Source organism: Coregonus clupeaformis, chromosome 12 (genome assembly GCF_020615455.1).
Source record: "Coregonus clupeaformis isolate EN_2021a chromosome 12, ASM2061545v1, whole genome shotgun sequence".
Taxonomy (NCBI): Eukaryota; Metazoa; Chordata; class Actinopteri; order Salmoniformes; family Salmonidae; genus Coregonus; species Coregonus clupeaformis.
In genome coordinates, this window is record NC_059203.1 from 37,708,917 (window position 1) to 37,724,658 (window position 15,742).

General features: G+C 42.5%; 1 protein-coding gene and 1 non-coding gene across 2 annotated transcripts in view; one reads left to right on the forward strand and one right to left on the reverse strand.

Moving 5' to 3' along the window:
* Positions 1-15,742, reverse strand: part of LOC121578771 (transmembrane and coiled-coil domains protein 2-like) — a 76,011-nt gene that overhangs the window by 13,365 nt on the left and 46,904 nt on the right. The window lies entirely within an intron of this gene.
* On the forward strand, positions 9,799-9,871 carry trnaf-gaa. The gene has a single exon. It is a non-coding gene; the product is annotated as a tRNA-Phe (tRNA).

Below are 15,742 nucleotides of genomic sequence, written 5' to 3' on the forward strand. Positions count from 1 at the left end.
CTGCTAAACACGCGTATGTGACAAATCAAATTTGATTTGATTTGAATGGCTTAGTCGAAGCCCAGACCGCAATCCAATTGAAAATCTGTGGTATGACTTAAAGATTGCTGTACACCAGTGGAACCCATCCAACTTGAAGGAGGTGGAGCAGTTTTGCCTTTTAGAATGTGCAAAAATCCCAGTGGCTAGATGTGCCAAGCTTATAGAGACATACTCCAAGAGACTTGCAGCTGTAATTGCTGCAAAAGGTGGCTCTACAAAGTATTGACTTTGGGGGGGGGTGAATAGTTATGCACGTTAAGTTTTCCGGTTCTTTGTCTTATTTCTTGTTTGTTTCAGCTCAATGTAATTGAAGAATCCATAGAATCTAACCAATTGGAAAACACTAAACAAACAACAACACAAAGAGCTATCTATACAAAATGGAGATGTATGGGTAAACCCCTTCTCCAATATTTTTGGCCCTATAACAAAGAACAAACAGAAACAAAATATACATGATCAAATGCAAATCTTAGAATCAACTATTAAAGACTACCAGAACCCACTAGATTCTCCAACTACATTGAATGGACTACAGGACAATATACAAACCCTCCAACCCAAAAAGGCCTGTGGTGTTGATGGTATCCTCAATGAAATGATAAAATACAGTGAGGGAAAAAAGTATTTGATCCCCTGCTGATTTTGTAAGTTTGCCCACTGACAAAGACATGATCAGTCTATAATTTTAATGGTAGGTTTATTTGAACAGTGAGATACAGAATAACAACAAAAAAATCCAGAAAAATGCATGTCAAAAATGTTATAAATTGATTTGCATTTTAATGAGGGAAATAAGTATTTGACCCCTCTGCAAAACATTACTTAGTACTTGGAGGCAAAACCCGTGTTGGCAATTTACATTAACATTTACATCATTTAGCAGACGCTCTTATCCAGAGCGACTTACAAATTGGTGCATTCAAGTTATGATAGCCAGTGGGACAACCAGGTTGAGAACAAGTTCTCATTTACAACTGCGACCTGGCCAAGATAAAGCAAAGCAGTGCGATAAAAACAACAACACAGAGTTACATATGGGGTAAAACAAAACAAAGTCAAAAATACAACAGAAATACATATAATATACAGTGTGCAAATTTAGCAAGTTATGGAGGTAAGGCAATAAAATAGGCTATAGTGCAAAATAATTACAATTTAGTATTAACACTGGAATGATGTGCAAGAGATGATGTGCAAATAGAGATACTGGGGTACAAATGAGCAAAATAAATAACAATATAGGGATGAGGTAGTTTGGCGGGCTAATTTCAGATGGGCTGTGTACAGGTGCAGTGATCGGTAAGGTGCTCTGACAACTGATGCTTAAAGTTAGTGAGGGAGATAAGTGTCTCCAGCTTCAGAGATTTTTGCAATTTGTTCCAGTCATTGGCAGCAGAGAACTGGAAGAAATTGTGGTATTGAGGTAGGGGAGCTAGCAGGCCAGAGGTGGATGAACGTAGTGCCCTCGTTTGGGTGTAGGGTCTGATCAGAGCCTGAAGGTAAGGAGGTGCCGTTCCCCTCACAGCTCCGTAGGCAAGTACCATGGTCTTGTAGTAGATGCGAGCCTCAACTGGAAGCCAGTGGAGTGTGCGGAGGAGCGGGGTGATATGAGACAACTTGGGAAGATCGAACACCAGACGGGCTGCGGCGTTCTGGATAAGTTGTAGGGGTTTAATGGCACAGGCAGGGAGCCCAGTCAACAGCAAGTTGCAGTAATCCAGACGGGAGATGACAAGTGCCTGGATTAGGACCTGTGCCGCTTTCTGTGTAATCACAGAGGTCAGACATTTCTTGTTGTTGGCCACCAGGTTTGCACACATCTCAGGAGGGATTTTGTCCCACTCCCCTTTGCAGATCTTCTCCAAGTCATTAAGGTTTCGAGGCTGACGTTTGGCAACTCGAACCTTCAGCTCCCTCCACAGATTTACTATGGGATTAAGGTCTGGAGACTGGCTAGGCCACTCCAGGACCTTAATGTGCTTCTTCTTGAGCCACTCCTTTGTTGCCTTGGCCGTGTGTTTTGGGTCATTGTCATGCTGGAATACCCATCCACGACCCATTTTCAATGCCCTGGCTGAGGGAAGGAGGTTCTCACCATTTGATGGTACATGGCCCCGTCCATCGTCCCATTGATGCGGTGAAGTTGTCCTGTCCCCTTAGCAGAAAAACACCCCCAAAGCATAATGTTTCCACCTCCATGTTTGACGGTGGGGATGGTGTTCTTGGGGTCATAGGCAGCATTCCTCCTCCTCCAAACACGGCGAGTTGAGATGATGCCAAAGAGCTCAATTTTGGTCTCATCTGACCACAACACTTTCACCCAGTTCTCCTCTGAATCATTCAGATGTTCATTGGCAAACTTCAGACGGGCCTGTATATGTGCTTTCTTGAGCAGGGGGAATTTGCGGGCACTGCAGGATTTCAGTCCTTCACGGCGTAGTGTGTTACCAATTGTTTTCTTGGTGACTATGGTCCCAGCTGCCTTGAGATCATTGACAAGATCCTCCCGTGTAGTTCTGGGCTGATTCCTCACCGTTCTCATGATCATTGCAACTCCACGAGGTGAGATCTTGCATGGAGCCCCAGGCCGAGGGAGATTGACAGGTCTTTTGTGTTTCTTCCATTTGAGAATAATCGCACCAACTGTTCTCACCAAGCTGCTTGGCGATGGTCTTGTAGCCAATTCCAGCCTTGTGTAGGTCTACAATCTTGTCCCTGACATCCTTGGAGAGCTCTTTGGTCTTGGCCATGGTGGAGAGTTTGGAATCTGATTGATTGATTGCTTCTGTGGACAGGTGTCTTTTATACAGGTAACAAGCTGAGATTAGGAGCACTCCCTTTAAGAGTGTGCTCCTAATCTCAGCTCGTTACCTGTATAAAAGACACTTGGGAGCCAGAAATCTTTCTGATTGAGAGGGGGTCAAATACTTATTTCCCTCATTAAAATGCAAATCAATTTATAACATTTTTGACATGCTTTTTTCTGAATTTTTTTGTTGTTATTCTGTCTCTCACTGTTCAAATAAACCTACCATTAAAATTATAGACTGATCATTTCTTTGTCAGTGGGCAAACGTACAAAATCAGCAGGGGATCAAATACTTTTTTCCCTCACTGTATACAGACCACAAATTCCAATTGGCTATACTTAAACTCTTTAACATCATCCTTAGCTCTGGCATCTTCCCCAATATTTGGAACCAAGTACGGATCACCCCAATCCACAAAAGTGGAGACAAATTTGACCCCAACAACTACCGTGGGATATGTGTCAACAGCAACCTTGGGAAAATCCTCTGCATTATCATTAACAGCAGACTTGTTCATTTCCTCAGTGAAAACAATGTACTGAGCAAATGTCAAATTGGCTTTTTACCAAATTACGGTACGACAGACCACGTGTTCACCCTGCACACCCTAATTGACAAACAAACAAACCAAAACAAAGGCAAAGTCTTCTCATACTTTGTTGATTTCAAAAAAGCTTTTGACTCAATCTGGCATGAGGGTCTGCTATACAAATGGATGGAAAGTGGTGTTGTGGGAAAAACATACAACATTATAAAATCCATGTACACAAACAACAAGTGTGCAGTTAAAATTGGCAAAAAAACACACACATTTCTTTCTACAGGGCCGTGGGGTGAGACAGGGATGCAGTTTAAGCCCCACCCTCTTCAATATATATAAATGAATTGGTGAGGGCACTAGAACAGTCTGGAGCACCCGGCCTCACCCTACTAGAATCTGAAGTCAAATGTCTACTGTTTGCTGATGATCTGGTGCTTCTGTCACCAATCAAGGAGGGCCTACAGCAGCACCTAGATCATCTGCACAGATTCTGTCAGACCTGGGCCATGACAGTAAATCTCAGTAAGACAAAAAATAATGGTGTTCCAAAAAAGGTCCAGTTGCCAGGACCACAAATACAAATTCCATCTAGACACCTTTGCCCTAGAGCACACAAAACACTATACATGCCTCGGCCTAAACGGGCCGGGCTTCTAAGCTATCACAAGGAACATAGAAGTTGACATACCAGTTAGGATCTGGCTAAAAATACTTTAATCAGTTATAGAACCCATTGCCCTTTATGGTTGTGAGGTCTGGTGTCAACTCACCAACCAAGAATTCACAAAATGGGACAAACACCAAATTCAGACTGCATGCAGAATTCTGCAAAAAATATCCTCAGTGTACAACGGAAAACACCAAATAATGCATGCAGAGCAGAATTAGGCCGATACCCGCTAATTATCAAAATCCAGAAAAGAGCTGTTAAATTCTATTACCACTTAAAAGGAAGCGATTCCCAAACCTTCCATAACAAAGCCATCACCTACAGAGAGATTAACTTGGAGAGGAGTCCCCTAAGCAAGCTGGTCCTGGGGCCCTGTTCACAAACACAAACAGACCCCACAGAGCCCCAGGACAACAACACATTTAGACCCAACCAAATCATGTGAAAACAAAAAGAGAATTACTTGACACATTGGAAAGAATTAACAAAAAAACAGAGCAAACTAGAATGCTATTTGGCCCTAAACAGAGAGTACACAGTGGCAGAATACCTGACCACTGTGACTGACCCAAACTTAAGGAAAGCTTTGACTATGTACAGACTTAGTGAGCATAGCCTGCTATTGAGAAAGGCCGCCGTAGGCAGACCTGGCTCTCAAGAGAAGACAGGCTATGTGCACACTGCCCACAAAATGAGGTGGAAACTGAGCTGCACTTCCTAACCTCCTGCCAAATGTATGACCATATTAGAGACACATATTTCCCTCAGATTACACAGATCCACAAAGAATTTGAAAACAAACCCAATTTTGATAAACTCCCATATCTACTGGGTGAAATACCACAGTGTGCAATCACAGCAGCAAGATTTTTGATCTGCTGCCACAAGAAAAGGACAACCAGTGAACAACAAACACCATTGTAAATACAACCCATATTTATGTTTGGACTTTAACTATTTGCACATTGTTACAACACTGTATATATACAGTTGAAGTCGGAAGTTTACATACACTTAGGTTGGAGTCATTAAAACTCGTTTTTCAACCACTCCACAAATTTCTTGTTAACAAACTATAGTTTTGGCAAGTCGGTTAGGACATCTACTTTGTGCATGACACAAGTAATTTTTCCAACAATTGTTTACAGACAGATTATTTCACTTATAATTCACTGTATCACAATTCCGGTGGGTCAGAAGTTTACATACACTAAGTTGACTGTGCCTTTAAACAGCTTGGAAAATTCCAAAAGATGATGTCATGGCTTTAGAAGCTTCCGATAGGCTAATTTACATTTTTACATTTTACTCATTTAGCAGACGCTCTTATCCAGAGCGACTTACAGTTAGTGAGTGCATACATTTTTCATACTAATTACTAATTAACATAATTTGAATCAATTGGAGGTGTACCTGTGGATGTATTTCATGGCCTACCTTCAAACTCAGTGCCTCTTTGCTTGACATCATGGGAAAATCAAAAGAAATCAGCCAAGACCTTAGAAAATTAATTGTAGACCTTCACAAGTCTGGTTCATCCTTGGTAGCAATTTCCAAACACCTGAAGGTACCAAGTTCATCTGTACAAACAATAGTGCACAAGTATAAACACCATGGGACCACGCAGCGGTCATACCGCCCAGGAAGGAGACGTGTTCTGTCTCCTAGAGATGAACCGACTTTGGTGCGAAAAGTGCACATCAATCCCAGAATAACATCAAAGGACCTTGTGAAGATGCTGGAGGAAACAGGTACAAAAGTATCTATATCCACAGTAAAACGTGTCCTATATCGACATAACCTGAAAGGCCGCTCAGCAAGGAAGAAGCCACTGCTCCAAAACCGCTATAAAAAAGCCAGACTACGGTTTGCAACTGCACATGGGGACAAAGATCGTACTTTTTGGAGAAATGTCCTCTGGTCTGATGAAACAAAAATAGAACTTTTTGCCCATAATGACCATCGTTACACTTGCAAGCCGAAGAACACCATCCCAACCGTGAAGCACGGGGTGGCAGCATTATGCTTTGGGGGTGCTTTGCTGCAGGAGGGACTGGTGCACTTCACAAAATAGATGGCATCATGAGGAAGGACAATTATGTGGATATATTGAAGCAACATGTCAAGCTTGGTCGCAAATGGGTCTTCCAAATGGACAATGACCCCAAGCTCACTTCCAAAGTTGTGGCAAAATGGCTTAAGGACAACAAAGTCAAGGTATTAGAGTGGCAATCACAAAGCCCTGACCTCAATCCTATAGAAAAGTTGTGGGCAGAACTGAAAAAGCGTGTGCGAGCAAGGAGGCCTACAAACCTGACTCAGTTACACCAGCTCTGTCAGGAGGAATGGGCCAAAATTCACCCAACTTATTGTGGGAAGCTTGTGGAAGGCTACCCGGAATGTTTGACCCAAGTTAAACAATTTAAAGGCAATGCTACCAAATACTAATTGAGTGTATGTAAACTTCTGACCCACTGGGATGTGATGAAAGAAATAAAAGCTGAAATAAATCATTCTCTCTACTATTATTCTGACATTTCACATTCTTAAAATAAAGTGGTGATCCTAACTGACCTAGGACAAGGAATTTTTACTAGGATTGAATGTCAAGAATTTTTAAAAACTGAGTTTAAATGTATTTGGCTAAGGTGTATGTAAACTTTCGACTTCAACTGTACATAATATGGCATTTGAAATGTCTTTATCCTTTTGGAACTTCTGAGTGTAATGTTTACTGTTAACTTTTATTGTTTATTTAACTTTTGTTTACTATCTACTTCACTTGCTTTGGCAATGTTAACACACGTTTCCCATACCAATAAAGCCCTTAAATTGAATTGAAGAGTAACCAATAGGCTCTATGCACGCATCACTTCTGCATTGGCGTAAGGATGCTTGGGCATTTCCGGTTACCGGAAAAAAACATTAGCCAGTGACAGTAGACCGTTATGATGGCAGAGATGAAGTTTACAAGGTGTTTGCTGGAGTTGCCTAAAGTATCTGTTAATGATATACGGAGGGTCGTCCGGACATCCAGTACGACACCACATAGCAAACTGGATAAAGGCTTCAAATTTTACGTTTCTTCTTTTCTTTGCAACTTTGAAGGTAATATGCTAACGCTAGCTAGCCTGAGCTAGAAGCCTTGCTTTGGTGTTTTAAGTCATGACTCCGTCCTGCTTCAGGTTAATCATGCTTTAAATAAAGTTGAATCATGTGTATATACCTCTCACTTCATGTGTTTGTACTTTTATGAAAGTATCAGGTAAAAACAGGGCTACAAATGAGATCTCTGTGAGAGCCCACTGCTACCGCTCAATGAAGAAACTAAAGCCACCACACCAGCTGAGAGTAGGACTAGATTAAGTGACACGTTCAAAGTTCTGTTGAACTTGTTCAAGGTTCCGTTCAACACATGTTTTACTCGTTTAATGTTACCACAGCTTTGATTGCCATTGCTAAGAGAACACTTTAGAACTTTTATGGTTTTCACGATAGCTAAACAGTGGTAGCCTAATACAGACCAGGGTAGCTGAGTGGGAATTGCCATGCTTTGTTGTTGGGTCTGTTGTAAACAAATTGGAGTTTGGTTTGAAATGTAAACAATAATGAGATTGCTACTTTTTCCTGACTTGATGACTGCAATGACAGTAACATATTCCACTCAGCTATTCTTCAAACTGCTGATGTTCTACTCAAAACTGTCCTGTCATCTTTACTTCTTTCTTTATAAACATATGCCCCAACTTCCTTGCTTTTATTCTTGATGTTTCTACTTTTCAAGAGGAATTAGGAGCAAAACCTTCACTCTACTGTTGTTATTGGTACTAGGCTACAATGTTGCACCACTCACCTAATGCTCTGCCAATACTGTTTGAAGGTAGGTAAATGGCACAAGACAATAGGTAAGTGGTGGGAGACAGTATAGCCAAGTGGTGCAAGACAGAATGAAAGTGATGCAGAAAGCACAAAAGTGACACGAGACAGTAGATAAGTTGCTTACACCAGTAAAAAGTAGAAAGAACAAGTTTTGCTCCTACTCCTGCTGCTGTAGACCCTTGTCTTTCAAAACCCATTAAATTATGCTTCTGTGTATTTTAGATGACATTGCGTGATTCACAGCCAGTTGTGCTTGTTAAAAGCTACTGTTCCTGTGTGGCTGGGTGTGGGATATGCAATCATTTGGTTGCATTACTATATCAGACTGCCCATTACTCTGAATGTGGCATGTCTGTCGTCTCTCCTGTACTTTCGTGCACTGAAACAGAGCAGATGTGGCATAAACCACGAACAGTGGTTTGTATCATTTCAATACCAGACAGTTGTGTCACATGCATACTAGCATCTCTCCTAATACCATCTCATAAATAAATAGGGAGTGAAGCCAGGACCTGTGGATGCCATGGTTGTAGTGAAGCCCAAACCAGATGCTACTCCGGCAAGTGGAATTAGGTCTGCAGAGTCCAATTAAATAGGCAGACTACAATGTGTTGCGAAATAAATGTTATTAATCGCTGTTAGATTCTGGTGTATATCCTAGTGAACCCTTTACTTTTCCTGATATTGTTATTCCAGATCTACACTTTACAAGGGCTACAGCGGTGAGCTACCAGACCCATCAACCCTCAACCCACTACCTGCCTATGCTGACATGGAACCAGACTCTCTTCCACTTATCTGCAGAATGAACATCACATCTGACAAACCACTCGTGGACTCCATTTTTGGCAAGGTACAAACTGGCAGTATCCTGTCATATCAACACCCACCACCTCCACCTGACAGTGTTGTCATCCATGAGGATGCACCACCGTTCCCAAAAGTGCCACTGGACGGTTACCATTTACAACCAACAGACTGTTCATACGAGATCATGACGGATCAAGAAAAGCTTCACTTCAGTTCTCTGTCTGTGACTTTGTCATAGTCACACCTGATTGAGGAAGCAACCAGATGCCAAAGTGAAACACCCAAGTGGCATTCACTGAGGAAGGAGAGAGTGACTGCTTCACATTTCTGGGAGGTAAGCCATGTTAGAGGTACAAGCACAGCAGAAAAACCTGCAGAAAGAATTATCAGAGGGACAAGACAAACACCACTAATGAAAAGGGGGCTGGAAATGGAAGCAGGTGCATTGAAGGACTATGCAGTTCTAAAAAATATTAATGGGTTTAAGATAGCCACAATGCCAGACTGCTTCATAATCTCTTTATCGCTGATGGCACCTTCATAGAGAGACGACACAAAGGTTACTGCGCCGTGAGGGACCATCCCAATTAATCCTTTAAATGTACAGTGCGATTTATAGGTCGAGTGGAGAGACGCTCCTCTTCTAGGTCCCGCCTTAGTTCTATCTCCATTGGCCAATTCCACAGCTCTGTACTCATTGGCCAATTATTGATAGATCTTGCTAGCGTTGCCGTCTCTGGTTGGCTTGTGATGGCAAATGTTGGTAGCGTCTTGCTAGCGAACGGCAGATCAAGTGGGTTGTGTCGCTACCAAAAATGTCATAGACTCACCGTTGTCAAGCCGATAGCACGTAGTATTATATACGAGTGTGCTTCCTTGCCCTGAACAACAATGTTTTTGTTGAAGTTTGAGCAGCACCCTGTGGCAACCCCACGGTATTCTCCATTTCACATTTTGTATACTCAACGAAGGAAACGATAGACTACATAAGGAAACGAAGGAGTGAACTAAATAAGCCATGGAGTGGGCAATATGAGTAGAGCGCCGAAATAGCTCAGTTGGGAGAGCGTTAGACTGAAGATCTAAAGGTCCCTGGTTCGATCCCGGGTTTCGGCAGCTATCTGTGGTCTCACTTTTTGCCTTGCTTTCTTAATTTTTCTTATTACTCGGAAACATCGACATTTGCACTGTGTGCACCTCAGTATATGTTTTTGAGCAGGTTTTTAATTTAGCCCTTCTTCAAGAATTCAGGTTATTGTAAACGAATGGTGCTAATTTGGTAGGACTTTTGATCAACCCTAGTACCTGAATCCTTGGTGTAATAACGTTGCCATTCTATCATGTAATTAATCAAGCAGAATACCCTTGTAATTTCTGTAGGCTACTGGCAATAAAGCAGCCTCAATAATGATGTTACAGAATTTCACCAGGGGGCGATGTTGACCTATTAATTTACTGTACTCTTAGTTTATGCTCAAGCTGCTCTTTGGCTGTTGCCTGTGTAATGCCAGACCATGCCATGTCCCTACTCACAGGAGGGTTCAGCTGTCTGATATCTATACTTTACAATAGAACAGATCAGACGTTGATAACACGGTACACACAAATACAGTAAAACATTGTTTTATTAGGACAAAAGATATCCAAGGAGGTTGGAGTTAAACAGATTACAGCAGTTTGGAACAAACAGAACAAAGTAAAGTAGCTTGACCCCTTCTCTCTTGGGTTCTTATCACTAAACCCAGATGATGACAGTTTAATATGGGTTTTATATGCATGGTCATTTGAAGCACCATTGTAACATGAGCAGGAACATTCCAGTGACAAAAAATGTGTATAATAGGTTATGAATGGACAGGCCAGCCCAGTTGCAATATCTTCCATAGACCTCTCCTCTGAGATTCAACTCTGAGTGTACGATATGTACCCCATCAAATACAGCATACTGACTTTATATGCGGCTATGGAACCCTGACCTGTTCACCGGACGTGCTACCTTGTCCCAGACCTGCTGTTTTCAACTCTCTCTCTCTACCGCACCTGCTATTTCAACCTCTAAATGCCCGGCTATGAAAAGCCAAGTGACGTTTACTCTTAATGTACTGACCTGTTGCAACCTCTACAACCACTGTGATTATTATTTGACCCTGCTGGTCATCTATGAACGTTTGAACATCTTGGAGAAAAATCTGGCCTTAATGGCCATGTACTGTTATAATCTCCACCCGGCACAGCCAGAAGGGGACTGGCCACCCCTCAGAGCCTGGTTCCTCTAGGTTTCTTCCTAGGTTTCTGCCTTTCTAGGGAGTTTTTCCTAGCCACTGTGCTTCTACATCTGCATTGCTTGCTGTTTGGGGTTTTAGGCTGGGTTTCTGTATAGCACTTTGTGACATCTGCTGATGTAAAAAGGGCTTTATAAATAAAATGTGATTGATTGATTGATTTATATTAAGCACACGTTTGAAGACACTCATATCACGCCTACTTATATTAAGCACACGTTTGAAGACACTCATATTACGCCTACTTAACGACAGGTTAACTTATGAATAATTTACGATTGTAGGTTGGCGGTTTCTCATAACGCATATAGGCTATCACACACACACACACACACACACACATCATGTCTCTAGGGTGCACTGGGTTCAGACTCTCTCTCTCACAGACACACACACACACACATACACACACATATACACACTGCCTCTTTGGGTGTCGGCCTACGTAAATATTTGCCTTTCATGGTTTGATTGTACCCTCTGTACCTGCTCATTGTGTTAGAGAGGGTTAATGTGCTAGTGTCTGTCAGTGTGTGAGTTTTGGGCATTCACTCATTCTGGCTTAATGTGAGATTTAGCTGAATCACGTTGGATCATCTCTCCATTGCGTCTGTGTCCACTTACCTCTGATATTCTCTCTCTCTCTCTCTCTCTCTCTCTCTCTCTCTCTCTCTCTCTCTCTCTCTCTCTCTCTCTCTCTCTCTCTCTCTCTTTCTCTCTCTCTCTCTCTCTCTTTCTTTCTCTCTCAATTTCAATTCAATTTAAGGGCTTTATTGGCATGGGAAACGTATGTTAACATTGCCAAAGCAAGTGAAGTAGTTAGTTAACAAACGTGAAATAAACAATACAAATTAACAGTAAACATTACACTCAGATGTTCCAAAAGAATAAAGACATTTCAAATGTCATATTATGTATATATACAGTGTTGTAACAATGTGCAAATAGTTAAGTCCAAATGGGAAAATAAATAAACATAAATATGGGTATTTACAATGGTGTTTGTTCTTCACTGGTTGCCCTTTTCTTGTGGCAACAGGTCACAAATCTTACTGCTGTGATGGCGCACTGAAAACAAAATTGTGTTTGTTTTCTAATTCTTTGTGGATCTGTGTAATGTCAGGGAAATATGTGTCTCTAATATGGTCATACATTTGGCAGGAGGTTAGGAAGTGCAGCTCAGTTTCCACCTCATTTTGTGGGCAGTGTGCACATAGCCTGTCTTCTCTTGAGAGCCAGGTCTGCCTACGGCGGCCTTTCTCAATTACTTTTTACATTTTAGTCATTTAGCAGACGCTCTTATCCAGAGCGACTTACAGATAGTGAGTGCATACATTTTTTTAAATTTAATTTTTTTCATACTTTGCAAGGCTATGCTCACTGAGTCTGTACATAGTCAAAGCTTTCCTTAAGTTTGGGTCAATCACAGTGGTCAGATATTCTGCCACTATGTACTCTCTGTTTAGGGCCAAATAGCATTTTAGTTTGCTCTGTTTTTTTGTTAATTCTTTCCAATGTGTCAAGTAATTCTCTTTTTGTTTTCACATGATTTGGTTGGATCTAAATGTGTTGTTGTCCTGGGGCTCTGTGGGGTCTGTTTGTGTTTGTGAACAGAGCCCCAGGACCAGCTTGCTTAGGGGACTCTTCTCCAAGTTAATTTCTCTGTAGGTGATGGCTTTGTTATGGAAGGTTTGGGAATCGCTTCCTTTTAAGTGGTTATAGAATTTAATGGCTCTTTTCTGGATTTTGATAATTAGCGGGTATCGTCCTAATTCTGCTCTGCATGCATTATTTGGTGTTTTTCGTTGTACACTGAGGATATTTTTGCAGAATTCTGCATGCAGAGTCTCTTTTTGATGTTTGTCCCATTTTGTGAATTCTTGGTTGGTGAGCGGACCCCAGACCTCACAACCATAAAGGGCAATCAATCAATCAATCAATCAATTTTATTTTATATAGCCCTTCTTACATCAGCTAATATCTCGAAGTGCTGTACAGAAACCCAGCCTAAAACCCCAAACAGCTAGTAATGCAGGTGTAGAAGCACGGTGGCTAGGAAAAACTCCCTAGAAAGGCAAAACCTAGGAAGAAACCTAGAGAGGAACCAGGCTATGAGGGGTGGCCAGTCCTCTTCTGGCTGTGCCGGGTGGAGATTATAACAGAACCATGCCAAGATGTTCAGAAAATGTTCATAAGTGACAAGCATGGTCAAATAATAATCAGGAATAAATCTCAGTTGGCTTTTCATAGCCGATCATTAGAGTTTAAAACAGCAGGTCTGGGACAGGTAGGGGTTCCATAACCGCAGGCAGAACAGTTTAAACTGGAATAGCAGCAAGGCCAGGCGGACTGGGGACAGCAAGGAGTCACCACGGCCGGTAGTCCCGACGTATGGTCCTAGGGCTCAGGTCTCTCAGTTGGCTTTTCATAGCCGATCATTTAGAGTTGAAAACAGCAGGTCTGGGACAGGTAGGGGTTTCGTAGCCGCAGGCAGAACAGTTGAAACTGGAATAGCAGCAAGGCCAGGCGGACTGGGGACAGCAAGGTGTCATCATGCCCGGTAGTCCTGACGTATGGTCCTAGGGGCTCAGGTTCTCAGAGAGAAAGAGAGAACGAGAGAATTAGAGAGAGCATACTTAAATTCACACAGGACACTGGATAAGACAGGAGAAGTACTCCAGGTATAACCAACTAGCCCCAGCCCCCCGACACATAAACTACTGCAGCATAAATACTGGAGGCTGAGACAGGAGCGGTCCGGAGACACTGTGGCCCCATCCGAAGAAACCCCCGGACAGGGCCAAACAGGAAGGATATAACCCCACCCACTCCGCCAAAGCACAGCCCCGCACCACTAGAGGGATATCCCCAACCACCAACTTACAATCCTGAGACAAGGCCGAGTATAGCCCACAGAGGTCTCCACCACAGCACAAACCAAGGGGGGGCGCCAACCCAGACAGGAAGATCACGTCAGTAACTCAACCCACTCAAGTGACGCACCCCTCCCAGGGACGGCATGAAAGAGCACCAGCAAGCCAGTGACTCAGCCCCTGCAACAGGGTTAGAGGCAGAGAACCCCAGTGGAGAGGGGAACCGGCCCGGCAGAGACAGCAAGGGCTGTTCGTTGCTCCAGCCTTTCCGTTCACCTTCACACTCCTGGGCCAGACTACACTCAATCATATGACCTACTGAAGAGATAAGTCTTCAGTAAAGACTTAAAGGTTGAGACCGAGTCTGCGTCTCTCACATGGGTAGGCAGACTGTTCCATAAAAATGGAGATCTATAGGAGAAAGCCCTGCCTCCCGCTGTTTGCTTAGAAATTCTAGGGACAATTAGGAGGCCTGCGTCTTGTGACCGTAGCGTACGTATTGGTATGTACGGCAGGACCAACTCGGAAAGATAGGTAGGAGCAAGCCCATGTAACGCTTTATAGGTTAACAGTAAAACCTTGAAATCAGCCCTTGCCTTAACAGGAAGCCAGTGTAGGGAAGCTAGCACTGGAGTAATATGATCAAATTTCTTGGTTCTAGTCAGGATTCTAGCAGCCGTATTTAGCACTAACTGAAGTTTATTTAGTGCTTTATCCGGGTAGCCGGAAAATAGAGCATTGCAGTAGTCTAATCTAGAAGTAACAAATGCATGGATTAATTTTTTCTGCATCATTTTTGGACAGAAAATTTCTGATTTTTGCAATGTTACGTAGATGGAAAAAAGCTGTCCTTGAAACAGTCTTGATATGTTCGTCAAAAGAGAGATCAGGGTCAAGAGTAACGCCTAGGTCCTTCACAGTTTTATTTGAGACGACTTTACAACCATCAAGATGAATTGTCAGATTTAACAGAAGATCTCTTTGTTTCTTGGGACCTAGTACAAGCATCTCTGTTTTGTCCGAGTTTAAAAGTAAAAGTTTTCAGCCATCCACTTCCTTATGTCTGAAACACAGGCTTCTAGCGAGGGCAATTTTGGGGCTTCACCATGCTTCATTGAAATGTACAGCTGTGTGTGTCATCCGCATAGCAGTGAAAGTTAACATTATGTTTTCGAATAACATCCCCAAGAGGTAAAATATATAGTGAAAACAATAGTGGTCCTAAAACGGAACCTTGAGGAACACCGAAATGTACAGTTGATTTGTCGGAGGACAGACCATTCACAGAGACAAACTGATATCTTTCCGACAGGTAGGATCTAAACCAGGCCAGAACTTGTCCGTGTAGACCAATTTGGGTTTCCAGTCTCTCCAAAAGAATGTGGTGATCGATGGTGTCAAAGGCAGCACTAAGGTCTAGTAGCACGAGGACAGATGCAGAGCCTCGGTCTGACGCCATTAAAAGGTAATTTACCACCTTCACAAGTGCAGTCTCAGTGCTATGATGGGGTCTAAAACCAGACTGAAGCATTTCGTATACATTGTTTGTCTTCAGAAAGGCAGTGAGTTGCTGCGCAACAGCTTTTTCTAAAATTTTTGAGAGGAATGGAAGATTCGATATAGGCCGATAGTTTTTATATTTTCCGGGTCAAGGTTTGGCTTTTTCAAGAGAGGCTTTATCACTGCCACTTTTAGTGAGTTTGGTACACATCCGGTGGATAGAGAGCTGTTTATTATGTTCAACATAGGAGGGCCAAGCACAGGAAGCAGCTCCTTCAGCAGTTTAGTAGGAATAGGATCCAGTATGCAGCTTGAAGGTTTAGAGGCCATGA